Raw genomic sequence first — 24,474 nt, forward strand, 5'->3', positions numbered from 1 at the left:
CCGAGGCGTGCTTCTTAGAAGTCTATTTAGTAATGAAATGTAAAACCACGGTGTACATAAGTGCCAAGATCTTACAAGTTCCAGCGATAGCTTCTCTGAAACTTATGGGCTTATTTATTCCATCAAACTTCAGCGGAGACGGAGCCAGATCAATTTAAGTTCACCAACTAATGATTTCTTGATCAATTTAATTTCGAATACCTGTTTGTAGCTGGTGTTATCGGAATATCAATGTAATTAACATCCACGAACTCCTCAAGATCCATGAATTTTATTACAGTAAAGTGTCTTAGGTATCACCGCTGGCTTAATTTATGAGTAAAATTCAGATAAATGATGAACAACAGTTAGCAAAACAGTTTATGTGTATGATCGATCATGCTGTGTAGTTTATAGGATAACATTAGTAAAAAGCAAGCAGCCTCGCACATCGTGGTTTTGTCATAAACGTATGATATTCAAAATAAAAAAGAATTCACCACGAATTTTTTCACTCCATTCTCAACATCGTTCCAATTTTTTCTCGACCGTTCTCCATCGAAATCCGGGACGCCTTCGTCGAAAATCCAATTGACACCTTTCTCTCATGCCGTCTAACCGGATTTCGAATTCGCAGAGAATGCGTACACGAGAGAAAGCGCTGGACGAGAGAAAGAAAGAAAGAAAGAAAGAAAGAAGGAAAGACCATCGGACGAGTTAACGAGATTATAATAACGTGCAACGGATTCGCTTATCGAAGTCTGTTAGGTGCAGAGTTAGGATGTTGAACGCGTGTTCCGATATTGTTCCGAAACGGTCCGAGGGAGTTTCAACCGTTTCATTATCGCAAACACGTAATCCAACGAAGGGGAAGAGCCATTCTCGTCCGTGGAACGAGGACGTCGACTGCGCCGGGGAAACTTCGGATTCCGGACTGGCTATGCTATCAGCCCATGAAAACGAAGTAGTTTCTAAACGATCGCGAAGGTTTCAAGCTCTCGCGCCTCTTCCTCGACCCTCTTTAGTTACACTAATTTTATGGAACGCCGACTGCTTGATCTGCCGTGCTCGCTGTTTGAACTCGTTTGCGCCGTTTCACGGTGCTGCCAGGTCGTTAGGCCTCGAATGGCCGACGCTTCCAGAAACTTTACGCACTCGTCAGGATCGTGGCTCGGATCGGCACGAGTTCTGCAAGATTCAGTCTTGACAGAGAGTTTGAAATTAACGCTAGAACTAAAACTGGCCAATTTGTAATTTTCGTTGGACGTGAAACAGCGTTTTTTTTAAAGATTTAAATAACTTTTCGTAAAATATATGAAGAGAAGCTTGCGTTTGTAAAGTTTTTCTCTTTCTCTCTTTGTCTTTAATGTCTCTGATGGACGTTTTGTGCTTTAATCGTAGGTAGTTCTAGTGTTAAAAAGCAGCTAAAAATTGTTGATAAATTGGCTAGTTAATTTTAATCCACGAAAGTCACGACAATTTTATTATGCAATATTCAAAAATTGTGTTGTATAATGTCCAGAAGACGAGGAAGATCGAAGTATGAGCTTCATTTATAAATTAAATCATGTCCAAAAATTGTCGCAATTTTACGTTATACTCAAAAATAAAAAACAAATATGTGAATGTCAGGTATGTTAAACCTAGGGAACTCAAAAACGATCAGTGAACAAAATTTACACTTCGACGACAAAACAACGTCGGTGTCTTTCTACGTATCTTTGATTAATCACCAGTCTCCTCAATATCTCCTCGCGCTTTCTAATTTCCGTAGTCCACCGTGGAAGCAAGTTCTCCTAACGACGCGCAAAATCATCCACCAATAGAATGACTACGCTTAAACGCACTTATCTGCGAGCTTTTGTAGTTTTATCAACGACGAGACATTCGTCTCAAACAACTATTACTATCCTCGCCATTACGTTCCCTGGTTGGTTCCCCTAACGAGCTCTCCCCCCTCCCCCTCTCTCTCTCTTTGTCCATTTTCTTCTCGAGGCACGAAAGACTCTTCGTCGCGAGAGAACCCCGAAGAAAGACAGAATGAGTCGAATGGAAGCGGCGAAAGGAACGATCTCGTGGAGGAGAAGGCTCGACGAAGGCACTTAGAGGCTTTGCTTGATATTAGCATATAAACTAGAAAATGTTTTATCGCGCCTCGGCGAGGGACAGCGTTCTTCGGAGTGAATGGAGGGTAGGGGAGGGACGAGCGGTGCGCGTTCTGCCGCGCGGCGAAATATTTATTGGCCCTTTACGATCATTAGCGAAGCCCGAAAACAAATGGACACGCTCGGCCCTGCCGCGATCCCCTTTGATACCAAGTCGAAACGTCCCCGTTCTTTTTCCTTCGTTACAACGCCGTTGCATACGTTCTACAGGTGCGTCTCGAAGCTTTCGTGTTACACCCCCTCGCCCCTTCTCATTGGCCATTCCGATTCTTTTTCTTCGCTGTCTCCTCTTCCTTTTCCATCTTCCTCCTCTGCTTCTTCCCTCTTCTCCTCTCGTCTTATTTTTCACTCTCATCGAAGCACTCGTTACGGCGAAATATAATGGAATTTTTATGGAGAGCTTTATTTCTCGTGGATCTTTTTTTTTTTTTAGCGTCGGGAGGGTGAGAAGAGGCGATGAAAGAAATTACACCGGTATTTAGGGAGCTGCTTGAGTTATCGTGGCATTTTAAAGTTGAAATCTCTTTATCACGTTTGGATTGGACTTCGTCGGTGAATTCTGACGAATTTGCCTTTGAGACGAGAGAAGTTTCGTTTATTTAAAATTTAGCTGTAGTTGTAATTGTTGAGTATTTACTGTTTCTTTTCATTTCGTTTTATTCCAGTTTTATTAAAGAATTACCTACGATTCCATGTGTAATTAAAGAAATGAAATTTATGTGTCTGTTAGCTACAATAATATTTCGATATAATAATTTATATATATATATATATATATATATATATATATATATATATATATATATATATATATATATATAAGTGNTATATATATATATATATATATATATATATATATATATATATATATATATATATATATATATATATATATATATATATTGATAAGTGTGTATGTAAAAGTGATTTAATAAATATTTCATATTTAATTTTTCTTTTTTCCTTTTCAATACTGCCGACAAACGTAGCTCAATTTTATAAGATCCCTTTTGTCCGTCTCACTCTCAAGAGAATTATACTGAAACGATTGTTTCAACTTACCTTAATTATATAGTATTCTGAGCTCGCAGCGAAAGAATAAAGGAAAAAAGTATTTAGCAGAAGCTGACGCTCGACGAAAATTGAAAACTATACGATGATATCATAATTGGATTTTTCTCTTTTTGCTTTCTTAATTTGATCGATGCCCTCTTTTTTTTTTTTTTTCATCGAGCTCGAAGCGAGAAATGTGATCGATCGACATCGAATATATTTCAGTCTGTTCCGCGTGGAGCATCAGAGGAATCGCGATTGAAGTTTCTGCCACGATTCTGGAATTGACCATATTGTTATTGGGTCATGAGAATTTAAAATTAAATCACTCGATTCTAATACTTTAAATCTCCACCACGAACGTGGAAAAATCAAAGAAAAACTCACGTTCAATTTTTAATCCGGACGTTCGTTTGATCAAGCACCGTCTAAAGTTTCCGTTCCAATAAATGAATTTCCATTAATTATACATACATACGTATTACAATTAACCAAGCTCCCGTGCGTAACAGTATAAAATTGTAAACTAAAGCTGCGGGATTCACGAAGAAGCAGCGTATCCTGGGGCAAAGGGACAAACTAAAAACGGGGAAAAAAGAATTTGGTGCTTTTGTGAGAAACGCGTATATCTGTTCACATAAATCTGTCGCTTAACTGGAGTCTCTTATTTCAATGTATGCACGTTGCCGTACCAGCAGCGTGCTCGTGTCACGAGCTACGCAAATAAACTCGAAGCACCCGCAAGCGCCAGAGAGTGGGAATTATTTCGCGTATTCCTTTCCCTCGTGGGACGCTTAATCCGCGTATCGTCATTTACGATAATTGAAGATTTGTATCTGCCTCGAGTTCCTTCCACTTCCCTCTCGTCTCTCGTCCCGCCAGCTTTCTCTGCCGTATTAAAAAGCAAATTCGGTGAATTGTCGCGCCGGGCAGAGAGGCTAATCTGCTCTCCGGGCGATTCAATTGAATTACGCGAAATTAAATTCTGTAAGGAAAGACGTTTTCCAGGAACGAGACTGAAAACGTCGCTACCGAAAATAAAACGTGGATAATATTCAGGCATGGGTGATTTTATTTTAAGATCCGAAGTCACGTTCTTAGTATTCACAGAGGTTTTCGAGCTACAATGAAGAACAAGATTCGATGGAGCACGAAATTATTCAGGAAACATACACCGAACTTACCAATGACCATAAACAAATAATAATCACCTGGATCCCATCACACCAAGGAATAGAAGGAAACGACAAAGCCGACTCCTTAGTCAAAGGAGCAACAACAGACCGAACAAACGAAACCAACATCCCAATCCCACACCAAGACCTACTCGCTTCAACGACCAAAGCCGAAAGAGAAGAATGGAACAGAATTTGGACTACGACAAATAGAACGAAAATCCACGACATAGCACACCATTTCTACCAAAAAATACCAAACAATATAAGCAGAAAAGAAAGGATAGCGATGACTTTGAATCGGACACTCCAAGATCACACACGAATACCTCCTAACTAAAATAGAACCACCTTACTGCCACATCTGCAATCAATAAATTACCACCCAACATCTGCTACATGAATGCAGAAAATACCGAAACTTAGGAAGAAAATACGGATTAAATCCAAGCACTGCTCTAACCTGCCAGAAACAACAAAAAAACGTTATCAACTATTTAAAGACCCAACTACTCGACCAGATATAAAGAAAAAATTCCAACACGTCGCTAAAGACCCCGTAATCGATGCGACTCTAAACCTCCATATAAAAAAAAAAGAAAGAAAGATTCGATGGGGCAAGGGACAATTATCGGTAATTAAATATGTATATTAATTGCTGTTTGAGGAAACTTATTAAGCGAAAATGGTTCGATAGTATTCTTTCATACAGCTGAAACTGTAATTAATTTTGCTCGAATTGTGATTGCAATTGCAGATGTTCATTTCATCCAAAAACCAAAGGTACTTTAAGCTTGTTAAGTATACGATACGAAAAAAGTGAAATACGTACGTAAAGGAATAGAAATGTGATTAAAAATGTTTCTTTCATTTGAAGAAATTTTTCGTTCACGAATCGCCAACAGCGTGATGAATTTCCATCCGATCGTGAATAATTCCCGTCGAGATTCTTCTCGCGAGGAGAGCAATCGCCGATCGTGTTTGTACTTATGCTAATGAAATTTCGAACACGGACAATATACAATATACGAGAGACAACTGAATAATAATGCTACGCAGTGTCCCCACGCGTGCACTCTCACCTGTCAGGAGATTAATAACTTCGTTCTAATATTTATCAGCGTATCAACGGAATGTAATTAATTACTCGGGGCAATTGTTTGTTGTTGCGCCGTCGAATCGGTGCACGCGTCGTCGTTAATTTGTCCGTGATATTTTTCACCGTGAGATGTTTTCGTCACGTTGCTTGATAAATTGCGTTTAATAGCGGACATCGCGAACACTCGAGCCTTGTGAAAGTATTATTGATTAAATATAAAAGGTAATCGTCGAAAATAACGTGGTAATTCAATCGTGTACGTTTAATGGATAAATCATGCGAAGTACTCGTTCGATGGCGGATAAGCAAATGAAAGCGTCGGGTGTTTTTAATTTGTCAGTGTTTGTCCGCAGTCGTAACGTAGGACGCTAATTTCGAAAGTTTAAATTACAACACGAATATCCAGACCTTGTAGCTGAATTTGCACTTTCTTTGTTGTTTTCAAATTTAGAACTTGTCATCAATCAGTCTATGATAAAAAAAAATTCTGTGCCGATGGAACTTCATTTCAAGTTTTAAATTTAAAATTTTGCTAAAGACAGAATGTTTGCTGAAAGCTCGAGAAGACGGAACGATTTATTTCGTGCGAATTTTTTATATACAGGAGATTTAAACGTCCATATTTAAGATCTATTCTAATAAAATTGGGCTTGTGGCCAACTATTGAGTCTATAGTGTCAATTTTGTCAAAAACATCGGAGATTTTACTTAGGGACAGAACATAAATAATGCATTTCTTATCATAAAAAGTTTATACAAATTAATAAGTTTATATAATAAATTTTTTTTTTAAATTTCCTATATTTTAATTTCTCTGATACGAGTTTCATATTATACTTTAATTGTCGGTTACCATTTCATAGCTAAATGGTATTTTTATATTTTTCTGCATTCAACTGAAGAAGTGGAATCTAGTGAGAAATCTCCTTTATAATATTTTATTTTCTGCATTTTTGCAAATTATACACGTTGATCTTCGTTCTTAAATATTTTTACAATTAAAGTTCCAAATGACTAACGACGACATTTAAGCGAAAGACAATTTTCTCGAATTTCACGCCGCGAGAAAGGATATTATAAGGATAGTATAATTGTGTATAAGAGCGATTCTAAAAGTGCGTTCCTCTTCGGCCCGAGTCCGCTTTGGCGTGTCGCCAGGCATCTCGCGACGTATTTTCAGGATTGTAACATAAACCCGATGATTTATGGCGGCGATGTAACCCTCTCGGCCGAATGTATGTTTTTCGACGCTCGCAAGACCGTCTTTGGGAGTCCTGCGAGCCACCGAGTCAGAGATCGGCCGTAAAATTTTGATTTACGGCTTGCACCTACCCCTGCCTCGTCGCTTTCCTTCTCGCTTACCTGTCGTCTCTTTCAGCAGAAAAATTTCACGCGTGAATGAACTCCGTCTTGAAAATCACTGTCAAACGATTTTTACGTCCTAGTATAACTATAGCTTTGCGCGAGCAGAGCGTGAATTGTCAGACTGTTTATATGTCGAAACGATTATTGATTAAAAAAAACTTGACGATAATTCCCTCCGCTCGTTTAGATAAGAACAGAAATTGAAATTAGAAGAATCGTTGATTCATTTTTCACATATATTTCAATTTTTCTTTCATTTTACTAATAAAAAAAGAAGAAAAAAATGAAATTTGGACGAGAAGTCGTGAAACTTTTTTGTATCTATTTTATTAAAAAAAAATATATATATATTACTTGATCGAAATTGATCTAAAAATGAGAGGATTAATAGACTGTAGATTTTTTATGTACTTATAAGAAAATGCAAATGAACAAAAGTGTATAAAACACGTGTAATATAAAGTATTTGTCACGTGAAACGAGTCTTTCTTAGATATGTTCACTAATGAATCTAAATTTGAATATATAATTATAACTTAAGCTATAATTGAAAATTTCAGTAATGATTAAACGAGAAATTGCATTAGATATCTAATCTTAAATTCGATCTTTAACGGTACTCCACTTATTGTTAGAATGCCTATTTGTACTCAACTGTAATGGAGACCAACTATTTTTGGACGATTATCAACTCTAGCAATTTTGTATTATTAGGTTAAAATATTATGGAATAATGTTAATTCAACTAGTGTATTATTTTAGTTTACAGCAACTTGATTATCATACACATATTGTGTATATATATATACACACACGTACTATATTTAACTTGCTATATTTAATACGTGTTATTTTTAGGTATATAAATTTAGATGTGGGTTGTGTAGGTTGTGCAAAAGTACAAAATACATAATATTAAATTTAGATAAATATCGTAATCAGTTATCATAATGTGTAATGATATTAAAAATACATTGGTATTACTTGAGTCTTATAGTAAAATCTTGGCCCTATTTCCAATGGCCCATTAGCTCAGTTGGTTAGAGCGTCGTGCTAATAACGCGAAGGTCGTGGGTTCGATCCCCCCATGGGCCAAATTTTTTTTCAATATCTACAAGTTTTTTAAATATCTAGAAAACAAATTCTAATACATTTTCCAAAAAAAACACCATTGATTTTTCATTGTTTTCACATTAAAATTCAATATCAAAGACTGTGAGAACTTGGATATGTTTGCAGAAACTGAAATGAATATCTCTAACTCGTTTATTCTTCAATCGAAATAAACTTGTAAAATATCAAATAAAATACGAAATTCGATAAATAGATAATTTATCTCTATACTTCCAATGAAATTTCAGTATAGTAAATCATCTTTATGTTACCCTATACGCTGAAATTTCACAAAATTTTCGGGGAAATTTTTTAGGAAATCTGAGACGGTTTTTGTTGATTTGAAAAAACGTTAGAAAAGCAAAAACAAACAAATAAATAAGTAAAGTCGATCCTGTCAGGATTTCGAATCTTGAATCTTCTGATCCGTCAGACGCATTGTCTGTTGCGCCACAAGATCTCAGTGTCTCGCGTTTGCAATTTCTGGTTCGGTGATCTCTGACTTTTTCATTAAATACTCGTGATATATTTTCCTCTCTAACGCTCAACGATTGAGAAATATACGATCCAATAAATTATCGAATAAGCGTAATAAGAGGTACTCTTTTCGCTTTGAAAATTTATTGGTAATCGTTGAAGCTTTACGTAAAGCATCGGTTATAACATTTTCCATGGATGTTTGCTCGTGTTTTTAATACTGTTATTGCATCCCGTTTTCGACGTTGTAATTAACTTCTAGCAACTGCCGTTTCGATGTTCAAATAGTTAAAAGTTAACGTCGCATTGTGGTCGACGTATGAAAATAAAATTTGATTGGCTTGCTCGGCAGGTTGTTTAATTTTCGTTGTTTGCCATTTTTCACTGCAATATTTGCTCAACTTTCAAGTTGCATCAGTTTCGGAATTGCCGATTTTTATGAATCTGTTTTTCATTCAGGGATTTCATTTTCACGCTGGTTGAAAAGATGCGTTTTCCACCGAGGTTCTAGAATTATCGAATTGTTCGATGGTATTTATTAAAAAATAATTTTATTAAAAATAAATAGAACTCTCAGCAGTCTCCCTCCTAAAAAACAATACGTGTAACAATATACAATTTCGTATAAATCGTAACAATAATTTCGTAACAATCATTTCAAGTCGAATAATTATATTTCGGCTCTCGCTGTGTGCATTATAATGTAACAACACGAACAGTCACGCAACTTTTTCGAAAGATACCCTCCACCGATAAACTCCCAGCAGGTCTCTGTCGACCCAGGTTTTCCTGTCCCGTTTTGTCTCCGGCGTATGTCGCGCGTTTATCACGGGCGTGGATTAATGATTATTAGCGTCATTAATGGGACACACGGTGCATTGATATAACGTGCACGCAGGAATAAAGTGGGTGAACGAGATTCTACGTATAAGTGGTTCGAGACAGAGATCGAGTACGCGACGAGGTGCTGAAGATTTGTAGATCGTGTCGCTCAAGACTTGATCTCTTTGGAGTAACAGCGATTGCACCGATTGCGTCGACGTTAATTGTTATTTCATTGTTGATTTATTGTTATTTTCTTGTTGATTTGTTGGAGTGTTTAGTTGTCGATTAACGTGGAGGTAAATTGAGTTTGATTTGCGCTGCAAACAAGTGCGGCATGAGACAAAAATCGAGCAAATTTCTGCCGCAGTGATTTATAACAACGTCGTAGCTTTTATCGTTGTAAAATTTTTTTTTTTTTTTTTTTTTGTAATACAGCTAGTCACAAAAATATTCCTAGCTTCTCGATGTTTCTTCAAAATTCTTTTCAATGTTTCACTGATGTTGAAGTAACGAAGTTTAACTCATTTTTGTCGATACGAATTTTGGAACTTGTCAGAAGATACGAGTCGTTCAAAATTTACAATGTTCCCAAGTTGGATGGTACGAATATTTTCACGACTCTCACTGTAGTTGGAGCATTCTGTACAAAATATTTATTGAACAAATGATTCATGGATAAGAGAATAAGAGAATGCAACTATTACATGGTATATTTATATTTATATTTTTACTATTTGTATTGATTGTGGTGAATTATGACACAGTGGAATTTACAAAAAGTAATTTTATTTAACTAGTTATCTATATATCTTACAATACAATTAATAATCATTAATATACTGTTCTCGCACGTGTTTCGCTATTGATGGTTTCGACAATACTAATGAAAAGAGTGTGCTACACGCACGGTATGTCTTTACTCATCGTTTCTCGTATCTATTTATGCCCGGTGCTATTTACTATCCATTAATATAGATAAAAATATAAATATTATTGTATATAATAATAATTTTATACAAATAATATAATAATATTATAATATAATATACAATACAATCATATAATAATGTATACAATATAAATGTATATAATGTATATAATATACAATCATATAATAATATAACATTATAACATAATAATAATATTATACAAAATTACATATACTTATATTTTTCATTTTCAATGTGTTTCTCCATCTACTTAAGATCCGGAAACACGTGAAAACGGTCTGAGACGTCTAAATAATGGTACGGAAGCCGATGGTCGCGCAGAGAGGTTGAACGGCTGGTTCATCGATCTGGAATATCCGGTGTACGGCCTCCTCCAACCGTCACGAGTTTCCCTCGTTCTTTCGCGTTTCTCTTCTCGACGGTCAACGGTTTTAAGATCCACGACACGAGTAACATCCAACACGTGACCAGCCGCGGCGCTTCATCGTTCACCGCGTCGCTCGACACGACGAGGCTCGTTTTTACTCGACCTGGCTGGCATCGACGTACCGTCTCGTCGTCCACGACATATCCCATCCGAATCTAGAATGTTGGCAAGAGAGAGGGCCTCCTCTCCTTGCAGCTTCGACGTCTGCGGAAACTTAAATCGTAAAAGTTTAATGGCGTTACCGGCTGAGAGAGAACCGGCGCGTGCATCGAAATCGATACCACCGGCCACGCTTGATTTTCTGTCGCGGATCTGTCGCGCACTTCTTCTTTGCTTTTTAATTGGATCCACTCGGAGGTAATCTGCCTTTTGGACCGATTAAGGTTTGGATTGGATTAGCAGGATTAACATGTTCCTTTTTGATGTATAAACTGTAAATTGTATAGGGTGGGCCAGAAACTCACTTCCTACTGAAATAAGTCCGTAATTCTTTTTATTATACATGGCGGTTTGAAAGTAATAATTTTCAAAACATAGTAGAAAAATCATGCTTGAAAACCGAATTTAATTTAAATTCAGTTATATATATTTTATAATAAAAATTAATAAAATTAGTTTCTCCATATGTTTTAACGTTTTATTTGAAAAAAGATTTTTCTTTGACTCACAATTCAATGTTGCAAATGAAAGATTTAATTAACTAAGGATTTAATCAATCGAAATTTTTCTACGAGACTATTAATTTGTTATTTCTTTCGAGTCGAGGTCGTTTATAATTTACAGCACGAGCGTAATCACGAGACGAGGGGTTAACACTCACAGAAAACTATTCTACGGACCGTACGAAACAATAGAACTTGGCGTTTGTACCCTTAATAATGATAGACAGTCGTAATTCCGTGACAGGGCGCACAGACGATTTACGCGAGGGTTGCTTTTCCCTCGAGTCTAGTCCCTATTGCAAAGATTAACCTACGTCACTGGGTAATTTTCTAATTATCAATGAATTATGCGGTAATTCAATTAGCGTTCAGTAATTCAATTTCATGTTTTCCATAATATAAAATATACCAAAATGGTCAAACTGATATTTTGCAGATATAAAACAATGTATTTTCGGAGATTTGAATAATTCGAAAATTTGAAATAAAACATAAATAAAAATTTAAAATTTGAAACAAAACATAAGTAAAATTTAAAACAAAACATAAATAAAATTTGAAACAGAACATAAATAAAAATTTAAAATTTGAAAATTTGAAAATAAAATTTAAAATTTGAAACAAAACATAAATAAAAATTTAAAATTTGAAACAAAAACATAAATAAAACATCCGTGCACTCTATTGTATTATGAAGATTTTCTTTCATTTTATCGTCCCTGATGGAACGATTTTATGTTCAGGCCGTCGGTAGTTTTAGCGTTGAATTGCATTACACGATATTCATAAAAATATGAATTTACGCAAACGTACGCAAACGTACGCGAACCACGACCAATCGTACATTACCTACGTAAAGTGGTTTGCATTTCCGTTACGCGTGTGCTTCGTGTTTCCGATTTATGATCGATTCGTCTTCGCACGAATATCGCGGAATATCGTGGAATTCAAGCCAGCTAGAAACAGTTTAAAAAATCAGGTTGTAGCATAGGACAAAGAAAAAGCTGCAACGTGCCCTCTCCCCCTGAGATTACAAAGTACGAGATGCGTTGTGTGTTGGAGTATACTGACGTCTCCTCCTTCCGGTGTTACACTCGGTCCTGCGTCGTCGGAGTTTGCTCTGGCATGTAATATTTAAGAAGTAAGATAACTAACCTTTCTCTACGTTCATCAACAATTCACGACTAGCTCCCGAAGGTTCCGCGACTTCAAGTAACTGCATAACAATTGCATGATGTTTGCGCAAGAATTACGCGTTCCTAGATTACTGACTCCGCAAGTTGGATTTCAGGGAGCGCCGTGCCCATTCCCGTTCTGAAAGTACAGCTGTCCTACTTCGGTATTTACCAGTTCGCGAAACAACTGCCGCCGCCGTGGAAATGGGAAGTTTTCTGCCGGATAAATATATTAGCAGCTCAAAACTGAAGGGTCGACGCGACGCGATATACGATGGACACGTTTCATTTATCGACCAAAAAATTTAGAGTGACCGAAACATTTACCTCCTCTACGAACAGTCGCAGGTTCGATCCGTATCGTGACTTGTAAATTATCACGGCCAATTGTCGAATTTTGAAGAGAGCCTGGCATTTGCATGGACACGAGGTCTCGCGAAGATCCTGCTCGCGGGTGTCCCCGGCTGTGCAAGCGTTTTACGAGCGACTGCCACCGTAAACTTCGAGCCGTATAAGCCAAGTACAAGGGCAGCTACGATTTCGCGTTTCCCCCTGCCGTGGTAAATTATAGAAAAGGCCCGAGAGTGCTGCTAAAAGTCACAAATTGTTGGAACAATGATTTTGGTTTTGCTAGCCAAGCGAAATTGGCCTCGAATTTCGGTGCGTTGGGATGCATCTCTTTCCTCCGTGAGTCGTCAGTATATATAATCCTCTGAAGGATGATTCCGAAGGATATAATAAATTTGAAAGTAAAATTGGAGGATTATACAAACAGCCTGAGAGTTCTGTTAGTTTATGTACCATATAAATATTTAAGACGTAATCTAAAGAAAAACTTACTATTTTACATCTCGATCGGAGTAGATTCTTTGAATCTCGTTACTTTCTTTCATATCGTAGCAACGCAGACTAGAGAGATTGAAGCTAGTAAACGAGTAACTTACGAGTCTTTCCAATTCCCAAAGGCTTACTATCCCCACCGGGCTTACGTAAATATTACGCTCGCGCTCTCTGCCTGTTTAAAAGCTGTCGTCGTCGAAACGAAACCGCGTTCCCATCGTCCTCTCTTCCACGGATCAGTTTCCCAACTGTTTTCTCACCAATGGACGATCGCGATCGAGCGGCACGGAATATTTTAAGGTTCATTAAAGGCGCAATAATGAAGAAGTCTCGAGCCAGTTCTCGAATAACTTCCGGCCGACTCTGCCGTAAGAGAGAACGTTCAAACGAAACTTCGCCCCCTGTTTTCTGCCTTTCGCTACACCTTCTATTCCTCTCTCCTTCCTTCCTTCCTTCCTTCCTTCCTTCCTTCCTTCCTTCCAGCATCGTCATACTTTCCGCCCGTTTTTCGCCTACTCGAAACTTTGCCCGACCAAGTCTTTCGGGCTGAAATTAAGCCGGAACTTCGGGAGGGAGGGAAAAAAATTTGCCAGCCTGTGTGTTCGCCAAGTGGCCGTTCTCCTTTCACGAGGGATGAAATTCGCGGAGTTGTTTCTTTCGAGTCGAGCGACTTTTCGCGTCCTTCTCGCGAATGGTGGTTTTCCTAGTTACGATTGTTTTCGCTTTTTGAGCTTCACGGTATTTTCTAGCTTCCGGTTTCGTATCTCTACGAACGGAATTTCAGACAGGAGAATAATCTTTCTTTCAGTAATAAAATAATTGGAACTTTAAATGTTTAATACCATTCTGTATGATTTTACAGGCTTGTGAAATTCGGTCATTTCATGTGCAACAATTTAACGACGTATCCATTCGAATGCTTTCGATAATATAAATTCTATGAATTCGAACTTTGAGTAATCGTCGTAAACTTTCTAAACTGTATATGTCTCGTTTGAACAAACAAATTCAAACTTCAATTACACATCATCGTCATAAACTTTCCAAACTGTACATATCTCGTTTGAACAAACAAATTCAAACTTCATCGTCATTATATATTGTATCTCGTTAAAACACATAAATTCCTTGCTTCGTCATTCGAATACTTTCGCAAATCAAGTGAGATAAATTCTATGAATTTCAACTTCCAGTACTCGTCGTAGCCATAAATTTTTCAAACCGTGCGCACACATTTCGTTTGAACAAACAAATTTCTTACTTCATCATTCGAATATTCTTGTAAATCAATAATATGAATTCTATGAATTCGAACTTCGATTACTGTTCGCCATAAACTTTCCAAACTGTGAACGTTTGAACTTGTTCTTGTTTGAACAAACAAATTCAAACTTCATCGTCATTTTATATATGTGTGTAGTATATCTCGTTTTTAAACAGACAAATTCCTTGCTTCGTCATTCGAATACTTTCGTATATAAATTATTAATATAATTCTGTGAATTTATATCAGTAATATAAAATTCTACGAATTCCAACTTCCAGTACTCGTCGTAGCCATAAATTTTTCAAACCGTGTGCACACATTTCGTTTGAACAAACAAATTTCTTACTTCATCATTCGAATATTCTTGTAAATCAATAATATGAATTCTAATTCGAACTTCGATTACTTATCGCCATAAACTTTCCAAACGGTGTATATCTCGTTTGAACAAACAAATTCAAACTTCATCGTCATTGTATATATGTGTGTAGTATATCTCGTTTTTAAACAGACAAATTCCTTGCTTTGTCATTCGAATACTTTCGTATATAAATTATTAATATAAATTCTATGAATTTATATCAGTAATATAAAATTTTATGAATTCCAACTTCCAGTACTCGTCATCTTCATAAACTTTCCAAACCGTGTACACACATCTCGTTTGAACAAACAAATTCCTTGCTCCGTCTCACAGGCGCGTGCTCGCTTCTCAATTTCCGCTACGGTTTCGTAACGCGGCGCAACGAGATTTTCTTTCCGAAACTCGCTATTACTGCTTGGTTTAACGTCAATATTTATCAGCCATTTCCCGGGAGGATGGATGGGCCGTGACGAAAGAGCTGTTCCGGTCCCGGTTTCGCGCGACTCGCGTTGCAATCGTACTTACGGCTCATGCAAATGATACCCTCGTATCCGTCCAACACTTGCGTTGCAGGAATTTCTGCCAACCTCCGCTTCCACGTTCACAGAGTCCGTCGAATATCGATGAGTCGCCTGATGAAGGTAAATCGGTCGAATCTGTATTGTCATTCATGATTTTTCTGCGTTTCCCTGGTCTTTCGAACATTTAGCGGATAACACTAGTGGATAGTTGGAATTATCGTGAGAGTTTTGATCATTGATGCTGCTTTCTTTCTCCTATTTTTACCAATCTTTATATCTCTCATGTGTTTTTCACGTATTCAATATGCGTTCTTGTTTTGCCAAAACGATTTCTTTATAAATCAAGTCGAAGACCAAAATGATATAAGAAAGATGGAAAGATGACATGATGTAAGACCAAGGCATAATTGTAAACCAAAATAGAAACAAACACAAGTTGTATAAGAAGAATAACGATTGTCAATGACAATTAAAGCAGAAATTGAACTAAAAACTCTGCAATTTCCTCGCCATCAAACAAAAAGCAGAATTAAATTAAACTAAAAAGTCCAATGTTCTGGCAACTAAACAAAATGCTATTCACATAAAATTTTGAAGAACAGCATATAGATTTCGTGTATTCTCAGTTTTCTAAGGAAGTGAAGAAATTGAACAGATTACGAAAATGTCAATTTCTGAGTCTGAAACTGCCTCTCCAACATTTTAGGCATCGCGAGTCGAAGGCTTCGAGATGTCAAAGAGACACGCGAAAACATCTGTTTTGAAGGTTGATCCTGCGATTTTGCAACTCGTGAAAAGTGTCGGTTGATTTCTCGCCATTTGCGAGTCAAATCAATATCAACAAACAACAGATTAGATTAGCTCTATCAGAGTACAAAAACCGTGATAAGATTCACAAGAACGCGTCATTCACATTTGTTCTCACAAAATATAATAATTTATGACACAATGTACCAAAATATAGAAGCATCATTCAGTCGCCGATTCTCATACATCCAACAACGAAAAAAAAAAAAACTACCAAACGAAATAAATAAATAAACGAAATTGGACGAAAGAAACTTTGTGTCTTCCTTTGGATGACGCAAACAAAACAGGCGACGGAACGAAGCCAGTCTGAAGGGCCATTCGAAACGATCGGCGCGTTCGAAAAATTCTAGCGACCACCGTATCCGAAGATCCTGCAGCGAGGCTCGAATAAATCCACCGAGGAGGTCCGTTCGGTGGTTTACCGCGGCCGAGAATTTATGAAGTCGATCCTTTTAGGCGTGTGCCTTCCGTCTGGGAATTTGTCAGAGACGGAATTGAACCGGAGGCGGTCGAAGAAGAATAGGGAAAAGAAAGGAATAAAATGGGAATGAAAATAGAGGAGACGGATAAGAGTTTAACGGTGAAAAAGAATGTGGGGAGGAAACGTGCAAAGGAGAAGGGTGCGGCGGACGAAGAATAAAGGATAATGAGGAAGATAGGTTGTAAAGGAAACTTTTGAAAGAAAAAGAAAAAGGGAGAATAAAGGGGGGAAATGAATTATAAAGGACATTTCGGAAGAAAGAGGAAAGAGCAAAGAAGTATATATGTGTTTATTTATTTCTGCCCCAACGGCTAAGAAAAGGACTTGGTTTTGTACATTTTATATATTTTTGCTTACATACCATCTTATTCTACTCTCACCCATCACTCGTTACACTCCCTGTCACAACACACCTCATACCAATTTAAACCAACTTAATAATTACAACTTAATAACTACACTATATGCTACTAAATACAGTATAATAAGAAGTAATGAAGATAGATTGTACAGAAAGGAAGAGGGAATAGACAGGAGCAAAATAGAGTGATAAAGATGGGTTGCAAAAGGCATTTGAAAAGAAAGGGAAAAAAGGAAAAAATGGAAAAGAATGAAGGAAAATGAGAAGGACGGGATATGAAGGACATTTCGAAGGAAAGGAAATACAGCAAAGTGAAAAAGGGCAAAGGATAATAATAAAGATAAGTTATACCAGAAGAGGAGAACAGAAAAGGTGAAAAATAGAGTGAGAAAGATGGGTTGTAAGAAACTTAAAAAAAAAGTGAGAATGGAAAATGGGAAAAAACGGGTTATAAAGGAAAGAAGAAAAAGAAAAATAGAAAGATAGGTTACGCTAGAAGAGGCAACAAAAAAAGAAGAGGAAATGAATGAAGAAAAAGAAAAGGGGGAAAAAATGCAAAAAGGAATAAGGAGAAAACAGAGAAGGGCAAATGAAACAAAAGAGAAACAATAGAGAAACACAATAGAGAATAGTAACAAAGATAATAAATGTTACTCTAGAGGAGACGACAAAAAGGAAGAGGGAATGGACAGGAGCAAAGTAGAGTGAGAAAGATGGGTTGTAAAAAGACACGTAAAGGGAGAAAGGAAAAAAAGGCACGCGAAGGAGGGAAGGAGAGAGTGGGAAAGATGGGTTATCGAGGATGGAAGGGATTCAGCGCGCGTTTATAAATATCGCCATTGTACGGGCGGCAAGGGCTGTATTTTTCATTCCTTATTTGTTGTCGCGACCGGTGCGGCGTTCGGTTCCTGAACGGGTATACGCACCGGTCACGATCGTACGTTTTCGAGCGGGCAATTTGCGACTGGCTGGCTTCCACCGAAGAGGGCCGCTTGACCTTTCAAACGATCCCACGACACGGCCAACATCTCGTTTTTCGAGACCTCGTGGATGCACGCGTTCGATGTCGCGTGAAACGAATCGACGCGGGACAAAAGCTCGCCGAACCGAAGGGAAACCATAACGAGAAGGAAACTACGTACGTCCCCTTTCTATGGATTACGTATCCCGCCATTTGTTTTCGCATTGAATTTTCGCTTGAATTTCGCTTCACCGTCTCGTCTCGGTGAACTTTAGTTTCAATTGCTTTGATCAATATTATAATGGTTTTGGTCGTTTGTCTGTGCCTTAGTAAGTACTCGGGCAGTTTTGTTATTTGAATTTAATGCGAGGTTGAATCAAGTTTAAGCGTTCTCCATAAATTGTTAGTATCAATTTTCTTGAATTTTAATGACTTGTCAGGAGAATAAGATTCACGAACAGATATTTCGAAAATGTAGAAACAACTTTAAATGAGCTGTGAGTGCAGTTTTCATGTAAACTCGTATCGTTATGTTTAGTTAAATATTCAAGATAAATTTTCAATGGCGATTTCCTCTAATTTTAATAAATTGTCAGCAATGAGAGTCACTAGTGGACATTTAGAAAATGTAGAAACAATTGTAGAGCGCGGATTTTCATGTTTCTTGAAATTTAGTTAAATATTCAAGAATTATTTCAACCGGGTCCGTTTATATTTTCCCCCGATATAAATACGCGGAACTCTCTCCTTTCGTTTCCCGAATACGTGAATAAAATTCGTGCAAATAGAGTGCGAAAATCGGCCATATATGGATGGCTAAAATTTGATCGAAGGCAACAATATACGTAAATATACAGGTTGGAGAGGCACTACGCCGGTCAGTATCCCGTTTCATAAAATTGTCAACGTCTGCGGCGTTCGTCGCGTCGCGGTCATCGCATTAAAATAAATTTCACCGAGCTCGCGCGCGTTTCTCTCCTCGTCAATAATAATGGCGCACGCGACCAATAAATATCGAGGGCGACCGCGGTGGCCGTCGATAAATCACTTTATTTCAAAAGCAGAGAAAATGAAGCGGTCGCGAACGAATGTGCCCCCCCCCCCCCCCCCTTTCCCCCCCCCCGTTTCGTCCCCGCCCGCGACGAAATAGCCTGTAAACGAGGACGAATTAATTCGCCTAGTGAATTTCAACGAAATGTTCGACAAGTCGTGTCGGCTGTGAAATCCCCGTTGTTTTTCACGATTTTTCCATCCAGCCATTCCCAGTTTGCTTGAAACGATCAGAAACCTTTAAATTAATTTGAGCATTCCACTGCAATTCCAGAAATTACTCGTCTATTCGACGAGACGACAAGTCTTTCCTGTTTTGTGCTACAAAAATTCGAATAGAGTGTATTTGTAATTTTTAATTTATTAAGGGAAAAAGTTTCGCTCGATATATTTTGTCATCGTTACGTTGAAAACTACATTTTTTTTTTATATATATATTTCGTAAATTCTACAATTTTACGAAACTTCAAGGAGCTGTAATATGTACAACTTATGTTAAACAATATTCTTCTTTCTTTCAACTATTAGTTACTTATTATTATTATTTATTTATATATAATCCTAGGCGGCTTGGGGTGGCTTCCGGATTTACAATGGGTCTGCATTTTTTCTTATTTTCTACTTTTACCTTCAACTATTAGTTACTCAACATATGTATACGAAGCATCTTCGATTTCAACTTGGGTAGCCAAATTTGATTTCGGCGAGCACCTTCGTTATTCCAACTAAAATTAATTGTTTAATCAAGCCACCTGCTCGCGCATTCCCCGCTGGTAGTTTAATTAATTCTGATTGAAATCAAATTTCACGCAATCGGGGCCGATCAATTTCCGGGATCGGATCCCAATGCGGTTTCTATCTTGTCCAGACAGTTAAGAAATATGTACACCGCTATATACGAGGCCCGGGTCTTTGAGCGTTCGATTTGCATATGGTCCAGTATACTACGTGCTCAGCGGCGATCGTGTCGCGCTAATGTAAACTGAATTCAATGGCACCGTGGCAGATGAAGCTGCACGGGCAAAAACGATTGTGCTGGCTGGCCGGGGGCCATTTTGACTCTGTCGCGCGACACAGAGAAACGACATTAACCGCAGTGTCGCGCTGCTTGCGCCCCGCGGATCCGCCCGACCGCCATAAATAATAACGAGGAGATTTTTATTGGCGACGATATTTCACTCTGTGATCGGCCACGGTGGCTGAACGCCTCATTAGACTTCGCTCATCGTCGGCAAACGTGAAATCACCGCGTCGCGAAACTTGGACAAATATTGATTAGACCACCGGCGAGACACTGTTTAGATCAGTGACTGTGAATCTTTTTGCGAAATAGGTCAAATTTTGTTCATTATTTTTTTTTAGTACTAGCTCGTGGGTCACTAAGTCAGTGGAGGGGAGGATGATTAAAAACTACTTTTTTTCTGGTTTTCGCTTTTATAATCCTGTAAAAAGTTTACGTTTCCTTTTTGTTTTACAACTTTTATTTTTGCATATGAAGAGCAGAAAATAAATGTCGACGTCAAAAAATTGATATAAAAGGGGTGACATCGTCCCCTGCACTATACATTAGATATATATACTTTATTTCTTAATATTTTTTATTGTCTGTTCTCTCTTTTATTATATAAAAAACTAGCAAAGCTACCCATTCTGAGAATGGGATCTAGTGTGTCTTTTACTGTTTATTACATCTGTTTAATCGTAAGCGCTATATAAAATTTTTTGGACACAACTAACTCGTATAACATTTAAAACTTAAAATATATGTATACATAACCAAGTCGTAAATCCTCCATAAAACACAATTATGCATTTATTTCTCACTTTTAAGCTCTAACCAAACACTTGTAATTTTCTTCAGATTTTTTGAAAAGAGAGGTTCGAAAAATAATTAAAATTTTTTTATATATGTGATGATATGTTTATAAAAATCAACGCGTGGATCATTTAAAAAGTCTGCGTGGGTCAGTGTCTGATCCGCGGGTCATAGATGTTTGAGAAATATTTATCTTCGAATTATCGAACAATCGTTATCTTCAAGTATGAACATTCGTGTAACTTAAAAATGTGAATTATTTTCTGAGAGAAAGAAGTATCGAGGAATATATTATTTTCAACTTGGATATTTAAGTGTATTTCTTAAAAGAAAGAATTGTTGAAGAGTTATTATTTTCAAGTACAAATATTCGTAATTTTCAAAAATTTAAATATACTTTTTAAACGAAAGAATTATCATTTTCAAGCATGAACATTCGTATACTTAAAAATTTAAATAGGTACATTTTCTAAAAGAAGGTTTACTATTTTCTTAAAGAAGAATTACTATTTTCAAGTCTAAACATTCGTATGCCTAAATAATTTGAGTATATTTTTTTAAAAAGGAAATAATTATTATTGTGAATCTGAATGTTATTAATATTAGTAATTCAGTAATGATAGCGTAAGTTGTGAATTTTTACAGGATGAAATTCAAAGTGGAAAAAATTTGATCCTTTCAATTCAGTCCCCTGTACATGGTAATTATTAATATTCAGATTCGCAATATTAATCATTTCTCTTTAGAACGTTGCAACTTTAAGCATCAGCTTGGTCGTTCTCATTTTTCGATTCTGCAAAAAGCTCTCGCGCTCATATTTCGCGGTCAACGCGAGGGTCGCGATCAACACGGAGCCATCTCGATGATTCACGGTTATGACTCATTTTACCGCCTCGGCAAGAGTTCGCATAATCGGAAAAACACTCGAAGCCTGAAAGAGACCGAACAAAAGTTAAGAAATTTCACGCTGCGGAAAGAAATTTAATTTTCGAGGAAAAATGAATGTTTTTAATACATCTTCTCTCTCTCTCTCTCTCTTTCTCTTTCTCTAAAAATTCCGAAATTCTTTTCAAATTCAAACGAAAGCAAATGAAAAGGAAAATTTCGTTCAAGTGCTGGAAGCGAAAGAAGATAATTTACTCAAAAAGATAATTCCTCCGTGATTTCGTTCGAGCCACCGTAACACATAGGAAAGAGATAATAAGTCAACAATTAACAACTGAACGACCTCAGCGTCGCCTTTAATTAATATCAGAGAAATTTCAGAACGGAACGTGCCACGCCGACCAGAAGTTTGATCTCCTGAACGACCGCAGTTCCCGCTTTAATTATTCTACATATTAAAATGTAATCGTAGAAGGCGGTGAAAGGAGAACAAATAATGAAACAGTCGGGGGAGAAAGAGGAAAGGAAAAAAAGAAAAGGGAGGAAAGACTACTTTCGTTCGAGGTATTTAACGATTCATGAAACGTGCGGAAATGAAATTTAAATTTCTGTCGGAATGAATCGTGACCGGCGTTTGTCAACCGTTTAATTACTGGACTGGAGGATCCGTGAATTAAATTTGCCTCATTGATTTCATTTGAATTTCCACGGCGCGATTATTGTTTCCATAATTATTCGCTAACAATTTCCAGATTATTATGTAATAATATGCTCGGTCGTTAGTTCGTGTATTTTTTTTCGTTTCTTTTTTATCTTCCCTCCTCTCCCTCTTTGTACGCATAATAGCGTTGGCCCGTTATTTCGCGCACGCGTATATATATATTAGATAATAATTCACGGGATTCGCCCGTACGCCGCGCAAAATCTTCTGCAAAGCTTCTTAATTAATTTCGCAAGTAACTTCGTTAAAATGTAACGAACACCGATCGTGTTAAATACCCGAGGACTAAACCGTTCTTTAATCGCCGTGGAATTTATCATCGTCCACGGCGAGGAGCAATTTTCACTCAAAACTCGAGCATCGAACCCGGAGCGAATTGATCAATCGACGAAATTTTTGTCGTCGTTCTTTCGTTGCTTTTCAGTTGTCTAGAGAATAATTTCAGATATTTGAAGAAATTAATTTTTCTCTAACTGAGATCAATGTTGTGCCAATTTATTCGAATCTTCTTGCTGATTAGTAATATTTTAATATTAGTGGGTTGCAAAGTTAAATCATTAGGTGACCGAACGCAAGAGAGAATTTATTAATACCAACAACTTGTGATTTAGCTCGTAATGACATTAGCTCAATTTTGTCCACAGCGCTTACATATTTATTAATGAATTCTAAATTGGGGCAGCTACTCATTCGAGTTCGATGTATCAGTTTAACTACGACACAAAATCCCATAAGATGACACAGTGGAACGTCGATTATTCGAAACGTCGGTCATTCGAATAATTTCCATTACCTTAGTTACACACGACACATTTAAACTATAGGTCGAGCAATGTTTATGCGTGACACGTCGTTCCAATGCAAGAGGTTAAAGCTTATCAGAATTTACACCGTCTGTCAACCAATTACCATCCAAGAATCATGTGACAGTCGCCCCGTTGTTACCGTCAGCCCATAAATTCCACCGAACGAATTGCGCTGCTCCGTAAGCTGTGGCTGCGAATCACATCGCGGCCGAGTTAATTTCCCATTCGAGCTGGCGGAACGCGATCTCGAGCGAAACGGGAACGGAAACGGAAACCCTCTCCCGCTTCGAGACGAATGTACGAACGTGTTTTCTGTATTTCCTAACATTTGCAAAACGATTGACCATCGATCATCGATCGGGTCGTACGTTGGTAGAGAGCTCTATACCGATCAAAGATAAAGTGTACAACGTGTGATTGTACGTTGTAGCGTTCTCCGCTTGTAAACAAACAAGCTATTAAACAAACAGCCGGATGACGAGTTTGCTGCATTGATCCAACGTTGTGCTGTGCAGCGTTATCAAAGCCGCGTGGAACCGCGCGCTCGCATTTCATTCATTCGAGCAGGAATGATCGCATTGCTGCGGATCTGATACCGATACGCGGTGTCCACACGTAATCATTCGCCAATAGCTCCAGACTGGCAAACTTATCAGCTGTCAGTGGATTTGACTTTGTAACGCGGCTGGATGGATTGCGTGTGCTCGTGTGCCACTCGTGCTCTATCACGGCGCGTTGCGAGCCATACTTTCGTCCTCAATCCACGTATTCCCGTGTTTTTCTGTTCTGTTTCTTTTTATTTTTATTTTTTTGACGAAGGTTGCGTTCCCCTTGTTTATTTTAAGGGGCTGTCGATAGATTTGATAAACTTTATACGAATGTGATTTAATTTAATTTTTTAAAGCAATTAGTTTCTTTTTTTTTTTTAATTAATCAATTTCTCGACCCAGAGAATTAGTTTAATTTATCTCTCGAATCTATCTTTCGTAGCATCAATATTTCCTACGTTGTTTCCTGTATTATTTCACGATCACGTTGACGAATTAATAAACGTGTCACTGTATTTGATAAATTTTGCAAGAATAACGATTTTCTTGATAGTTAAAAGAATTTTATCAATTTCTCG

At 37.5% G+C, this 24,474-nt stretch overlaps 1 non-coding gene across 1 annotated transcript; it reads left to right on the forward strand.

Moving 5' to 3' along the window:
* Positions 1–7,857: 7,857 nt before the first annotated feature.
* Positions 7,858–7,931, forward strand: Trnai-aau. Its single transcript has one exon. It is a non-coding gene; the product is annotated as a tRNA-Ile (tRNA).
* The last annotated feature ends 16,543 nt before the right edge of the window (positions 7,932–24,474 follow it).

This window comes from Frieseomelitta varia, unplaced genomic scaffold (assembly GCF_011392965.1).
Source record: "Frieseomelitta varia isolate USP_RPSP 00005682 unplaced genomic scaffold, Fvar_1.2 scaffold_263, whole genome shotgun sequence".
In the NCBI taxonomy this organism is placed as follows: Eukaryota; Metazoa; Arthropoda; class Insecta; order Hymenoptera; family Apidae; genus Frieseomelitta; species Frieseomelitta varia.